The sequence below is a fragment of the Apium graveolens genome, chromosome 3, assembly GCF_009905375.1.
Source record: "Apium graveolens cultivar Ventura chromosome 3, ASM990537v1, whole genome shotgun sequence".
NCBI lineage: Eukaryota > Viridiplantae > Streptophyta > Magnoliopsida > Apiales > Apiaceae > Apium > Apium graveolens.
Window position 1 is genome coordinate 275,514,652 of NC_133649.1, and position 15,031 is coordinate 275,529,682.

The window sequence follows — 15,031 nt, forward strand, 5'->3', positions numbered from 1 at the left end:
AGTGTGTCATTGGTATTTTTTTATCTTTCTTTTACAACCAAACACAAACAGCGGCAAAATTTTCCAAGTCTTTTCAATAACAGGCAGTAACAACTCTACCTTTTCCAATCATCCTATCTCTATTAAACAATACCTTCAAATCAATAAGTGTCTCTTGTATATCTTTTACATTTTACATGCAAGTACTTTTTGTGGCATTTTTTGCATGCAAGTTTGTTTCTTTAGGATATGTTTTCTGGGTTTTTGTTTGGGGTTTCTGCTATTTTTGTATGGGGTGCTTTTTCTGGGTAGGTTTGCCTTTTTAGGGGCACCCAATGGGTTTAAAGAGGGAATGCGAGTTGTTCCCAGTCAAGAACTCTCTTCAGGGTTTTTGGTTGTGGAACAACCTTCGGGAGCCGATCCAGGGTGCTTAGTTTTTCCTTTTTCCTTGCCTGTTGAGTTTAAAGATGGCAGGCAAAGGGTTCTGGGGGAAAGAACTTCGAGAAACTTGACCGTAGAACATCCTTCGGGAGCCGACTCTGGGCATTTTCTTGTTCGCTCGGTTCCAAGACATGTACTCCATCCCTTGTCCTTTTATTTTTTCTTTTCCATTTATCAGAGTACATGGACTAACTTGTCTCTCTATTTCCGAATACATGGACATGGACCGAGCGAATCCTCCTACCGAGAATTCTGTTCCTAGGGCGAACACTCTGGCTGGGACTTCTTCTATCCGACCCGAAAGAACGGGAAGAGCTCTATTCGGCTCTGTGGCGACATACCCTGTGGCTAACAACTGTTCGGAGTTGTCGAAGGAATGGATGGGGCAGATGCATTTTGATTATACTGACCCACGAAGCTATTTATGGTTGTATGCCGTGAAGGGAGGCTAGCGGATCTACGATACTCCCGGTGTGCCGAAGGGATATGGAGACTGCGCCGTCGCTATCTCCGAAGCGGCGTTTAAATACGGCTTTAGGGTGCCGTTGCTGAAGATTCTGAAGCAGCTCTTCAGACAGATGGGAATAGCTCCGGAGCAGATGGATTCGAATGGATTCATCCACATCAATTGCTTCCACAACCGGTGCCTTCAGACCGAGGTTCAGCCGCTCATTCGGTTTTTCGGGAATCGGTATGATTTCTGGAAGAACCCGAAAAGCCCGGGCTTCTACAATATTATTCGTCGGGCTGGTCGAGCGGACTGGACGACCACTAATTCCAGTAATAAATTCACCCACACCCACTGGTCCTTCGTCAGTGGGCCGGAGCTGGCCGAGATTTCGGTGTGGCGTGAGGTCAACGCTTCGACGCTTATAATGTCGAACTTGACTGAGGAGGAGAAGGACTTGTATGCGGCCCTGGTGGACGCAAATGTGAACAATCTAGGTCCCGAGGAGTTCTTGGGAAAAAAATGGCTCCTTGGCTTTTGGGGTGGGGGTAACAGTCTTTTTCTTCAGTCTATTTTTTACTTGTACTTTTGTCTATATATAACTGCTTTCCTTTACGTTCGTTCAGCCTTTTTTCCCTTTACTTTTATTCATTGTATACTTAGCATTTTGTGATACCTGCTAGGACTGACCTTTCTTATTTTTCATTGTCTTCCTGGGAGGCCCTCATCGAGAGAAAAAAGGCCAAAGCGGCCGAGAAGTGAGTTGCTGAGGAGGCAGAGAGGGCCAAGGCGGCCGGCAAGAAGGTTCTCCCTGATCCTTCTGCAGAGAAGACGGAGGAAGGGACCGAATCCGAGAGGGCAGTCCCTCTTCAACAAGCTCCTCCGGCCTCCAAAGACGACCAGGGAGACGGCCTGGAGGTTATGGGTGAAGGAGGCCCTTCTAAGCGGCTCCGGAGCTGGGATGGGGTCGTTTAGATATTCATCCTGAACTGGGAGGTTCTGACGTCCGACCATACCGTCTACTTTGCCAGGAAGTCCATAAAGGAGGTGGAGGACGAAGGTCTACTCTGCTGTGTAAGACAAGGTCTGAGATATGGAGGCCATGATGGCCGAGGTCAAAGAGCTGGAGAAGTGGGCCACGGTGGCCGAGGAGGAGCTCGGGATGGTACAAAACCAGAATGAGGAGTTGATCGGTCAGGCGAAGGTGTTGCAGACCAATAAGGAAAGGCTGTAGGGAGACCTCGTCCGGGCAAATCAAAGGATCGTTCATAGGAATGGTCAGCGGAAGAAGTCCCGCAAGAAACTTCTTAAAACCAAAAAGCAGTTGGATCAGACTAAAGAACGGTGCTTCCAGATCGGGGATGACTATGTCCTTGAAAAGGCCCATGGCCTCAGATGGGATCATAAGAAGCTACTGGACGATAGCTTGGAAGAATCCATAGGTTGGGCGGCCGTGGAAGCTCCTGATGTCTCCTCGGGCGAGGACGAAGAGCTTTCAGATGAAGACCCTCAGTCTTAGATGCTTTTTCTTTTTCTGGACTTCTAATATTTTTTAATATTTTGAACTGATACTTCTGCCTTCGGGCCTCTGTAATTTAACTCGCCTTCGGGCAAAGTTTAAATTTTTAAATGCATCTTTCTTTTCTTTTGTCAGCATTCTATTGTGGTTTATTTTCACTTCCTTCATTGCATCTTCAGCTTCATTTGTGCCTTAGCAATTTTTTTTGTTTATTATATTGTATCCATCTTCGACCCCTAGTGTTAAAGGGGGCGAGGCCTTAGCCCGAAGGTAACCTTGGGACTTTAACACTGAAAAGGTTATGTCTTTTTGGGCAAAGGAACACTACACCATAGATTGGCTTTCGCAACCAGATTTCTAAAAATTCTTTAAAAAATATTGCTATTGAGATATGAGTTCATGTATATTGCAAGGGGTTTAAAAAATATTGTAATTGAATTAACAAAATTTGGAGGGTGTTACAAAATGCATGATATTACAATGCATTACATAATCGTTGCAATATATAGGACATTGGGCCAAAAAATTAAGCGGGCTTTTTGGAAATTTTAAGTGGACTTGAAAAAAAAATTAAGAGGGCTTTCTATTTTTCTTTTTTCCCGGCTAAATAGAAAAAGTAATGAAATAATAAAAATATACACATCTCAGGCACAAATACTCTAACTCCCTAGACACACACTTAGACACACAAACGCACACGAACGCACGCACTCGAACACAATGAAAGAGGAGATTTAAAGCCTAGAGAAGAAAAAAGCAGCTCAGAGAAGTTTAAAGCTCGAAAGGTATGTTTTTTCCAAATCTTATTCCCTAAATATGTTCGATTTTTGTAGATGGGTGTTCGATTTTTGTAGATGGGTGTTCGATTATTGCTAGATGGTTATTAATTCATGCTTCTTTGTTATGTTTTCATTAAATTGAGTGTTAATTATAGTTTAATTGAGTGTTAATTATTGATTCTTACATTTCGTTTTACATGTATGTGTTAATTAGGGTTTATTTGGGTAATTTTTTACATGTATGTGTTAAATTAAGGTTTATTTGTTAATCATCTGTGTTAGTTAGGATTTTTGTATATATTGTGTTCAAAGCATATTACAATTTGGGATTTTTGATTATAAGCTCTGTTTGTTACTTTGTTGCTATATTTAGTCTTTTAAGGATAAGAAACCTTAAGCAGTCTTATAAGTACTTGATTGTATCTTGGTATTGTATTTAGAGAAAGTCATAAGGGGAGAAAGTTTTAGTGTAACCCTTATTATTTTTCTCTTTGGATGGTAAATTGTGAATAACATATATCTTTTCTGGTTTTAGATTTTCCAGACCTAACCCTTGCTAACCTAAATATTTTATATATTTTGAGTCTTGCACATGTTTTGATTAAGATAAATGTTCTTTGTAATTTTGTAGTTATGGATGATACAAACCTGGAAATAAAGAATGATGATAAAATGGAGGTCGTTGTAATAGTGACATTTGGGGAAAGAAAATTGTTAACAAAGGTACCATGGAGAATCAAAATAGTTTTGAAGAAAAAATGGGTATAAGTACGCAAAAAATGCACTTTATTAACTTTTATTGTTGATGAAGATCAAATTGTTTTAGCATCAAATAAAGTTGACCATGCTCTTAAGAATGCCATACCAGAGACTAAAAATAAATGTAGTGCTAATAATTTGACATGTCATATAGTGAATGCACTCTTGTTGCTGATCTAGTCAAAATAGTGACACCCATTGATAATGAGACATTCAAGGTTAAAGGTGTAAAGACCTATGAGATTCAAGGTGTGTATATTAATTCTCCCTGTCAATTGATCATGTTATTGAGGATGCGAAACTAGCACATCATTGAAGGATTTTTCTTGCAACTACTTTTGAATTCATATTTTATTGATGTGTTGGTCCTAACTTGTGAATTTTAATCAGACAGATAGTAAGATGTAAAATAGCCCCATTCCTTCTTGGAAGCTGACCTTGAACAATAGGTATGTATCCCGTCTGCCATCACCTTCTCTTGCTGCACCAAGATTGATACATGAACAGTATATGTATCTTGAATAAGAAATCCAGGGCCAAGTTTATATTGTTAAAATATGTTGATGTACTTGTAAATTGTACATATAGGATGATGAATATTTTGCATCACTCTAATCTGATTGGGGAAAGAATTGAAGGTTAGAGAGGAAGCCTTTCAAGGCAGGTCTTTTAGAGATTTCCTTTTTTAACATAAAAACCAAGTATCTTCTTAATATAATATGTTCAGTTATCAGTACCATCTTAATGTAGCATGTGTGAGACACAATTTCTTTTAAGAATTCAGTTAGATTTTACCAATGCCAGGAAATGAGATACTTGATACTATAAGGTCTTTTAATTTAAACTGATAAGATAATAGGTTGTCTGACTTATGTTGTATGTTGGAGTAGTTTTACACATTTAAATAATCATTACCCCTATATCATACTTGTTGATGAGAAATCAGTGTTTCCTTCGAACTTTTTCTTTTTTGTCAACATGCTCAATTAATATTGTGTGTCCTCTGTAGCTTATAATCTCACCTATATGATAGGGTCAGACAGTGATTTCTATGTTTTTTTTACATCAGTGATTCCTGAACCATCACCAGATAGTGGTTATGCCTTAAACCTGCTTGTGAGGATACCTGATGCCGTAAAAGAGGTCATCTTTTTCACATTTTCTTAATTTTTTCCATATGAAATATATACAAATAATTCTATTATTTATGAGTAATTAAATATTAAAATAAAATAAGTAGAGAGTGAAATATTTTTTTCTATAGTGTTTGAGCTATCATAAATTTGTTGACTAGTAATATTATATGTAGACTTGACAGAGCTTGTGTACATAAATAGATTTGTAATATAATGATAGAGTTAGTGTGCATATATAGCAGTAGTACTATTTTTTGAGATAAAAAACAAAATATTTGCACATATATATTACTTAGCAAAAAACAGGGGCACATATTCACCCATTTTGGCTTACTTAACTCACCGTACTGACACTCAGGTCTGGTGGTGATGGTGTACTACCATTTAGATTTTATACGAAATTTTATAGGATTTGCATAACAAGGAAAACCAAGAAAGCTGGTATAATAATTGACAGGACAAGTTATGCAGAACTATGAGTAAAGTTCCTGAAGAGAACCCATCGTTGAATATTAATGTAAAGGAATTATTGGTTGACCCTTGTGTCGACGATGAAGATGAGATTGCAACAGGTGGAGAGGAAGAAGAATAGGAACAAACTGTTATTGATGTTAATTGACGATGATTAACTATTTTCATATTTGGTGTATGTTGTTCTAACTTAAGATTGTGATTGTGTGTAAACTTCAATTTTGTTGTTTTTTCTTGAGACGTTTGTAATTTTATTAGACTTGATTTATGTATTGATACTCGAACGGTAGTATTATTACTAAAATTGTGGTGTGGATTTACCAGTTAAATTTGGTGGATGTTAATTAAATCCAAAGGTCATGTCCATTTTTTTTAAAAAAATTATGTTGCAGTAGAGGGTAAAATAGTTGCCATATTTCAAATTTGTCAATAAAAACTGTTGCAATTAACTCGAAATATGTTGCGTAAGTCCATGTATTTCAACAATTATCACAAAAATAAGTTGCAAAAAAATTTTGCCATAGGAAAACTCATGTATTGCAATGCTATTATATTCGTTGTTGTACATGTAAAAATGTTGCTATAAACCGATTTTGCAACTACTTTACTCTGTTGCAAAATGGTCCCAAATTCGTTACCATAGGCCCTCATGGCAACGAGACCAAACGTTACGCCCGATTTTTTAATATACGTTGTCATAGACCCCATTACAATGAATTTGTATCATATAGCAACACTTTTTTAGGGTTGCTATATGCAGTCTATGGTATAGTGGAACAAGGGGATCGCCTTTTTTGGATTGCCCCTAGGCGTGTTCTCCTTCGTTCCATCGGTGAAAAATTGTACTTGTAAAAATTTAAGCAAGGCTTATAAAATTTGAATCACGACTTAGCTTAGAAAGGGAAGGCCTCGTTTTCTTCGGGATCTCCCCTAGACTTTCTTCGCTCTCCAGGTTTACTTGTAAAATATTAATGAAATATTTGAAGATGAAGGGTTTGTCTTCTTTGGGATCATCCCTAGATAAGCCTTTCTTCGTTCCTTCGACATTTTCGTCTTGTTTTCTTTTTACGGTGGGCAGACATCGCAGGGGAAGGACGAAGGGAAAAGCCTTATTTCAGGATTTCCATTAGACATTCCTCATTCGTCCTTTCCGTTTCCATCCTTTTTATAATCAAATAATAGTCATAGGGCAAATAATATTATTCTATTTAGGATCGCCCCTAGATAATATTCATTTTAGCGGGCGAAAGGTGTATCTTTTTCGGGATCGCCCCTAGATAATACTCGTTCGCCCGCTTGGTTTTCATCGTAATTTCAAGTAATAAATTCGTGCAAAGGAAGTGTGTTTTTATTTGATCATTAAGACATTACACTTTTCGAATTGAATTCAAAATGAAGTACAACTGGGGAATAAAAGAAATTTTCCTTACAGATAAAATTTCTAAAGGCGACTAGCATGCCAAGTATTCTTGATGGCCTCGCTAGCCAATGTGTCCAGCCTGTAAGTCCCGGGACAAATGATCTCGGTCACTTTGTATGACCCTTCCCAGTTCGGCTGAAGTTTTCCTTGTTTTGTTAGCATGAAGGCGGCTAGTTCTCGTAGGACCAAATCTCTGATACCGAACGACCTCTTTTTTATTCCTGAGTCATAGTGTTGGGCTACCTACAGTAGGTATTTTATGTTTCTTTAGTGGGCAGCCTCTCTTTCTTCTTCTAACAAATCCACATTTGTCCTTAGTCCGAAGTTGTTGATTTCCATATTGTAGACTTCAATTCTGTAAGACTCCAGGACCACTTCAACCGAAACCAAGGCATCCGTTTCATATACCAGCCTGAAAGGAGTTTCCCGGTGAAAGACTCGGGCGTTATTCGGTAAGCCCACAAGAGCCAGGGTAGATCTTTTGCCCATATTCCCTTGGTATCTCCTAGCCTTTTCTTGATCCCTTAAAAGATTATCTTGTTTGCATCTTCGATCGCCTCGTTTCCTCGGGGGTGCGCAACTGAGTTGAACTTTTGTTGAACCCCGAAGTGATGAGGGAACCTTACGATTTTGTTCCCAACGAACTGTGTTCCGTTGTCTAAGACATAAACTTTTGGAATCCCTAACCTGAGAATTATCTGCTCCAGAAAGAACTTTTTGGCAACTTCTTCGATTATGGCGGATAATGGCCTACTTCGACCCACTTGGTCATGTAGTCGATGGAGATTATACAGTATTTGGCTTGCTGGTTGCTGGTAGGGATAATTCCAACTATGTCTATGGCCCACATCGCGAACGGGATGGGGCTGAGGACATAATTCATTTCTTCGGGAGGTTGCTTCAGAGCGGTGGCAAACTGCTGGCATTGCTTGCACTTCTTTGCATATTCACTCGCATCGGCTCGCAAAGTTGGCCAGAAGAATCCTTTTCGAAGGATCTTAAAGGCGAGAGACCGACCGACCAGATGCTCTCCGCACATTCCTTTATGTACCGCTTCTAAGGCCTGATATTGCTCTTCAGTATTTAAGCACCTTAGGAGGGGCTGACTAACCAACCAACAATACATTCTTCAATTGATAATTGTGTAGCTTGTTTCCCTGTACTTTAATTTTAGGGCTTTTCTTCGATCCAGAGGCAAGATTCTTTTTTCTAGAAAACTCTAAATAGGGGTCATCCAATCGGCGCCTTGGTGAATCTCAAGGCAATTTTTATTTACGATCAAAGGCATCTTGACTTCTATGAGATCGATAGAACCAGTCAGGCTCTGCGTCTCGGCCGAAACTAGCCTGGATAGGGCATCAACCCGACTATGGTTTTCCCTGCCTATCTGACTTAGCTCAAAAGTTTCAAATGACAAAGAATAATCTTTTACCTTGGTGGCATAAGCCTTTGTCCAAGGAACCCTTCATATTCCCCTGAAAAGTGCTTGACTACCAACATGGAGTCACTAAATGCCTTCAGGTGCCTCACCTCAAGGCTTCGGGTCAACTCCATTCTTTCCAGGAGGGCTTCATACTCTGCTTCATTATTTGCGAGGGGAGAGTTGAACCGTATAGCTTGGCATATTTCAAATCCATCGGGGCTCGAGAGGATTAAGTCGAGCCCACGCTTTTTCCCAGAGACCGATCCATCCACGAAAAGCTTCCATTTTCTCGGTGTCTAAATTTGTTGTTCCTCTGGCGTAAGGTCCTTCGGTCCGGAGAATGTACACTCGACCATAAAGTCTGCCAAAGCTTGGGCTTTGATCACCGTTTGGGGGACAAACTCGAGGTCGTATTCTCCCAGCTCGATGGACCAAGCTACAACCCTACCTGAAGCTTTTGGCCTTGTTAGAATTTTCTTCAATGGCTGGTCATTGACAATTTAAACTATTCGGCCTTGAAAGTAATTTCACAATTTTTGGAAGGCCATGACCAACCCATATGCGAATTTTTTGGCATTGGGGTACCTTGTTTCTGCATCCTTAAGTACATGAGACACATAGAACACAAGATGTTGGTTCCCTTCATGACTCTTTACAAGTACCGCCCCAGTGTTCGGTCGGATATAGCCAAGTAGAGCTGAAGTATTTCCTTCGAATCATGCCTCATTAAGAGTGGTGCCTTAGTGAGATATTCTTTTACTTCTTCAAACATCTTTTGACATTTGGGCCCCCACTCAAAATTCTTCGACCCCTTAAGCACAACGAAGAAAGGGAGCACTTTTTCAGCTGATCGGGAGATGAACCGCCGAAGGGCTGCTAGTCGGCCGGTCAGTTTTTGGATATCTCTAATGCATTTAAGAGCCTCCATATTGATAACTGCTTCAATTTTCTCCGGATTTGCCCCTATCCCACGAGCACTGACCATGTATCCCAGAAATTTTCCATTCACCACGCCAAACATGCACTTGTTCGTATTTATCCTCAGTTTGTTCTTTCGGAGAGTCTCGAAGCATTCTCTCAAATCTTCAGCATGATCTTAGAACAAGGATTTTACGATCATGTCGTCCACATAGGCCTCCATATTCCTTTATATATGCTCCTTGAACACTTTGTTCATCATTCGCTGGAATATGGCTCCAGCGTTCTTAAGTCCGAAGTGCATTTTGATATAAGCATAAGTCCCCTTCGGTGTTATGAACACTGTCTTGGGCACATCCTTGTCGTTCATGGCAATTTGATGATAACCTGAAAAAGCATCAAGGAAACTTAGTACCTGGTATCCGGTCATGGCGTCTATCAGTTGGTCGATGCTGGGTAGGGGGTAGTGGTCCTTCGGAAAGGCCTCGTTAAGATTCGTGTAGTCCACGCACATCCTCCATTATTCATTGGATTTTTTAACGACCACCACGTTAGCCAACCATTCATGATACTCAATTTCCTCTATGAACTTAGCTTCCAGCAACTTCTCTACTTCGGCCTCAATTACCTTCTGTCGTTCGGTTGCAAAGGTTTTTTGCTTCTGCTTCACTGGTTTCGCCTCTGGTTTCGCCTCGGGCTGTACATTAAGGCAATACTTAGCCGTCTTGGGATCCAAACCAGGCATGTCTTCTGGCCCCCAGGCGAACATATCATGGTACTTCCGAATCACTGCAATAACCTTTTTCTTCAGATCTTTCTCCATGTTTCTCCCAATTCAAACCATTTTGCCCGAATGTCCCAAATATAATTCAACTTCTTCGACTTTGAAGGTTGGTTCGGCGATCAGACTTGAAATATCCACCCCGAATTTCTCCAATTCAATGTTCAGGGTCCTTCTGCTTCTACTGGGTTCGACCTCAGCTCTTTTTCCTTTTCCACTTTCATCTGGCTTTTCATAGGCCTGGTCTTTTTCTAAATCTTCCAGCATGATTATTCGGGCAGTTTTCTGATCGCCCCTCATTTCTCCTACCCTTTTCTTAGTTGGCAATTTGAGTTTGGGGCGGGGTATGGACTCTACTGCCTCGAAGGTTGATAGGATTGGCATTCCCATAATGGATTCATTATACGGACTCTCAATCCAAACCACGTAGAACTTTATTGGTTTTACAACAGTGTACAGCAATTTACCCAAAAGAATGGGAAGAGTGATCGTACCTTCAAACTGTATTGGATGCCCTCCGAAGGCGTGAAGAGGTGCTTCATTGCAGGGCTCTAGTTATTCTCTCGCCAGGTTCATCTTATAATAGGTTTTGTGGAACAGGTTGTTGGCCGAGCTGCCAGTATCCACAAGCACCTTCCAGATTTTGTTTTGCCCAATGAGAGGATTGATGATAAGGGGATCTTCATGTGGGCGAATGACATCCTCATAATCTTCTATACTGAAAGTCACGGGCATGTGGGGCTTCGCTTCGCTGAACTGATAGAGGTTGTACACTTGTCGGGCATACTTTTTTTTTGATGTCTTACTATCTCTGTCCAACACACTGCCCCCAGATATTTTCTTCACCTCACCCTGTATCATTTCCCTTCGCTCGGTCTCCTCAGCTTCTAATTCTTCCTGGTTATCCTTCGGCCCTAGTCTGTCGCTCAGATCTCGGATGAACTGATTGAGTTCACCTTTTTTATCATTTGTTCGATAAGCTTCTTTAGATGGTAGCATTCATTAGTATTATGCCACTTATCTCTGTGATAATCACAGTACTTGTCGGGGTTCTTCTTATGGTTTGGGACTTTCATTTTGGTCGGCCGAACGAATCCAATCTTTCCCTTGATTTCATGGAGAATCTTGGAGATTGGTGCATTCAGAGGGGTGAATACAGCCGAATCTCTATCTCAGATACGTTCGGCCTCGCGATCAGTTTCCTTTCTTCCTTCTTTCTTATTATCCCTTTGGCCATTCCCTGATCTTGAGCTTTCGTATCTTTCTGCTCTCTTCGATCGGTCATCCCTTCGGGAATCTTTGTAGCCTCCAATATTTTTCATCTTCCTCCGAATGTTCTCACCCCTCAGATATATATCATTTAGGGATTTGGGGGAAAATCGAAAAGAGAGCAGCAAAGCTTCTTACCTTTATAGGGGTCCATCCCTGCTGTAAGGAAGCCCATAGCCTTGACTTTATCCAGATTTGTGACCATACCAGCTTCCTCCTTGAACAAGGGCTTCGGTGTCCTTCGCCTTTTGACATAAGTGTGAATAATATTTTAGGAACTTTCTCTTCAATTGTTCATACGATCTGATGGACCTAAGTTTGAGGGACTTATACCACATCGAAACCGATCCCTTCAAGTAGGTCTTGAACATTTTATAAAGCATGATGTCATTATGCCCCATCCCAATCATCAGTAATTTGTACTTTTCATATTGGTCCTCTAGATCGCCCTTTCCGTTGAACTCGCTCATCTTCGGGAACTGCCTCTCCTCGCCCGGGGGAGGTCGGTACTGTCTGATCTCTTCCATCACAATAGGTTCCCGATCGACCCTCTTATTGCCGAACATAGCCTTTTCCAGGCGAGTGAGTCTGATTCAGGACCCATCAAGTTCTTCGTACGAATCAAATAAAAAGTGTTGCTTCGTCTTCTTCCTTATGGGGTGCGAATCAGAGTCAGACTTATCTTCTTCGTCATAACCCCTCCGCTCTTTCCTGGATTTGGTGATTTTCTTCGGCTCATCAGCCTGTAGCGCTTCGCGTAATGCTTTCTCCTGTAGCTCAATTTCTTCTCTCTGGAGTTGTAGAGCTTTCAGCCGCAACGCATTAGCCTCTCTCCGCTTTGCCCGGGCCTCCGCTTATTTCTCAGCCTGGTCATCTTTTGTTTTTCCCTTCTCCGCGGCTAACTTTTCTGCACGGATCTTGAGGAGAAAAACTTCCTCTTCGGGAGTCAACTTGATGACTCCATCGGCTTCCACCAAGGAGGACATCTGTCCTCCGTCATGAGAAGTGAAACCAGGTGGTGGTGAGTGTTCATGAACTGTGTTTGTTATTATCTCAATATCTCGTTTGTGATTCTCGTATTTCCCACAGACGGTGCCAAACGTTACGCCCAGATCTCCTTCGTCCTGCAAGGATGGCCTTCGGCCTCCGAAAAACTGCCTTCGACCTCCGAAAAACTGCCTTCGACTTCTACCTGAAAGGGAAGAGAATGTGAGGGATTGTCCCCCCGATTCACCTCCGGTGTGAGAATAAGAATATGGATGCAAAGTGGGTCTAGAGAATATAAGAAAGTAGAGAATAAGTGAGAATGAGTGTATGATTGTCTATGTCTTACTTTCCCGGGATTTTTAAACCCAAACCTGTCATGAAGGCTCATCTGTTACACCTCAGTTAATGGAGAAGAGTGAAAAAGGGGCGTGTTAGGTCCCAATATGTTTGTAGAAGGGGGGGTTGAATACAAACTATACCGTTTAATCGAATTTAATGCGGAATAAAAAAGTAAAACAAAATTCAAGTTAAATAAAACTATTATTAAACTTGAAAGGTGTTACAACAACGGTATCGTTTACAAAGGATTAATCTCAAATAAATTATAACAAATCTAGAATAAATTCGACATGAACTTTTTCTATTTTTGCAATAAAAAGATCAAATGCTAGAAGCAATTTGAGATTAATTTCTAGGGATTTTGATCCGCTAGATAGTTACACAAGAACAAGAGAATGATTTCTAGTGGTTTAGATTTAACTTTAATTGCTAGAAATTAATGGTCTTGAATTTCCAGCAGTGAGAGATGAAATGCTTTTGCGGCTGTTTTTCTTTCTGTGTTCTTGAGTTGGTTGAATAATATTTAATCTTAATAATTTCTGATGCTGTTGTATTTTAATAATTCAATCAATAGAGATCAAATGAACTGGAAATACAATCGATAAGACAATCTGTTGAGCTAGCAAGATAATCGGCATGACAATCATTTGAACTAGCAAGACAATCGGCATGACAATTGATTGTCATACTAATTCAATTGATTGTCATGCTGAATTAATATTAAATATAAATTCAAAATCAATTCTGAAAATTCATAATATTAATTTAGAATTAATTAATCAATTAATTCAATTAATCAATAAATTAATCTTTGCAGATATAAATTATTTTCTTAATTAAATTATATGACTTAATTAATTAATAGAGAATTAATACTACTCTTGAACAACAACCACACTTCTGAAAATCTTCTGAAAATCACTAAAAATTATGAATCAATTCCACCACTTCAATGTTGACACTCGATGTACTTTCTGGTTCATGAGTGACTAACTTCCGTGATGTTTCTTCATGTCTTGACTTTGATAACTTGATTTTCTTCAGATTAAAACCCTGTAATTATCTGATACCCTGACAAGATCTCTGTCACTTGATTAAATCCACAATCTTGATTTATATCACTGAGGCTTGATCAATTTCTTGAACTTCTTCCAGTGAAGTAATTCCTCAAGTATGTAGATGAACATTGTTTCTGAATCCTTTGACATATGTTACTTTGTGAGATCTCTTTGACGGTAGATCCACTATTTACTTGTTACATTCTTATTTGAGTTGAGTTAAATCATCGAATAAACAAATAGGCTATGACATATGCCTTTTAATCTCCCCTATTTATTTGTTAGACAATAATAACAAATACCTAGAGGATAAATCAACTAACAAATAAGAAAAATATGTAAACAGATATGCAAAGTAAATAGCAGAAAAGTTCTGGATTATATTTAACATTTTCCAGATTCCAAATAGATGTTCCTCTAGACTGAACACATCTTCAAGTATATTCATCTTCATTTCCTTGGTTCTTCAAATCTCTGCCAGATAATACTTCTCAGTCTTGAAGTAATTATCAGCAGCTTCTTTTGTACAACCACATTTCCTGTTGAGAAGCGCATATCTCTCTTGCTTCTCCCTCTATGAGAATCAACTGCTTAAAGGAGATCACCTTCGTTTACCACATCTCCCGTATAATAGGATCCGCAGATAAAAACCAATGATACTCCCCTTTTAGAAAACAGCTTCTTCCCTTATGAAGAATAGTGATGAACCAAACCACTTCTTCTGATCACTAGGAAATCACTTTGTGTTTACCACCTGCTCCCGAACAATAGGATCCGTAGTTACAAACAACAATGGTGTGGTGTAGTGTACATGTGCTTTACCTTTTTCTTTTTCTTTCCTCCCTGCTATTTCTCCCCCTTAGTTGAGGAATCCTCCAAACTATTACTTAAGCTTTTATCTCCCCCTTAGAGAAGGAATGTATGCCGTTGTCTGAAGGAGTTCTCATATTCCACTTGGTTGGAAAAGAAATAACAAGTAGTTTCTCTTTCTTCCTCACTGTGAGTGTGTGATTCTGTTTAGTGTACCTCACATGTGTTTCACTCTTCTCTCCACTCGTGTTTACACTCATTCTCACAAGTGTATCACTCCTCTCATAGCTCCAAAATTCAGCTTGTACATGCAAGGAAAATCACCTTAGCCATCTTTAAGGAGGTCACGGGTGGTGCAATGGGAGTTCACAAATCCCCATCCTTGTTAAACTCGTCAGATGAAACTGAGTCATAATCTACAAGTTGCTAGTTTCCCTTTTAGTATTCCAGATTTGAACTCTGGGAAGGTAAACAGTGATCCAACGAATTTAGCA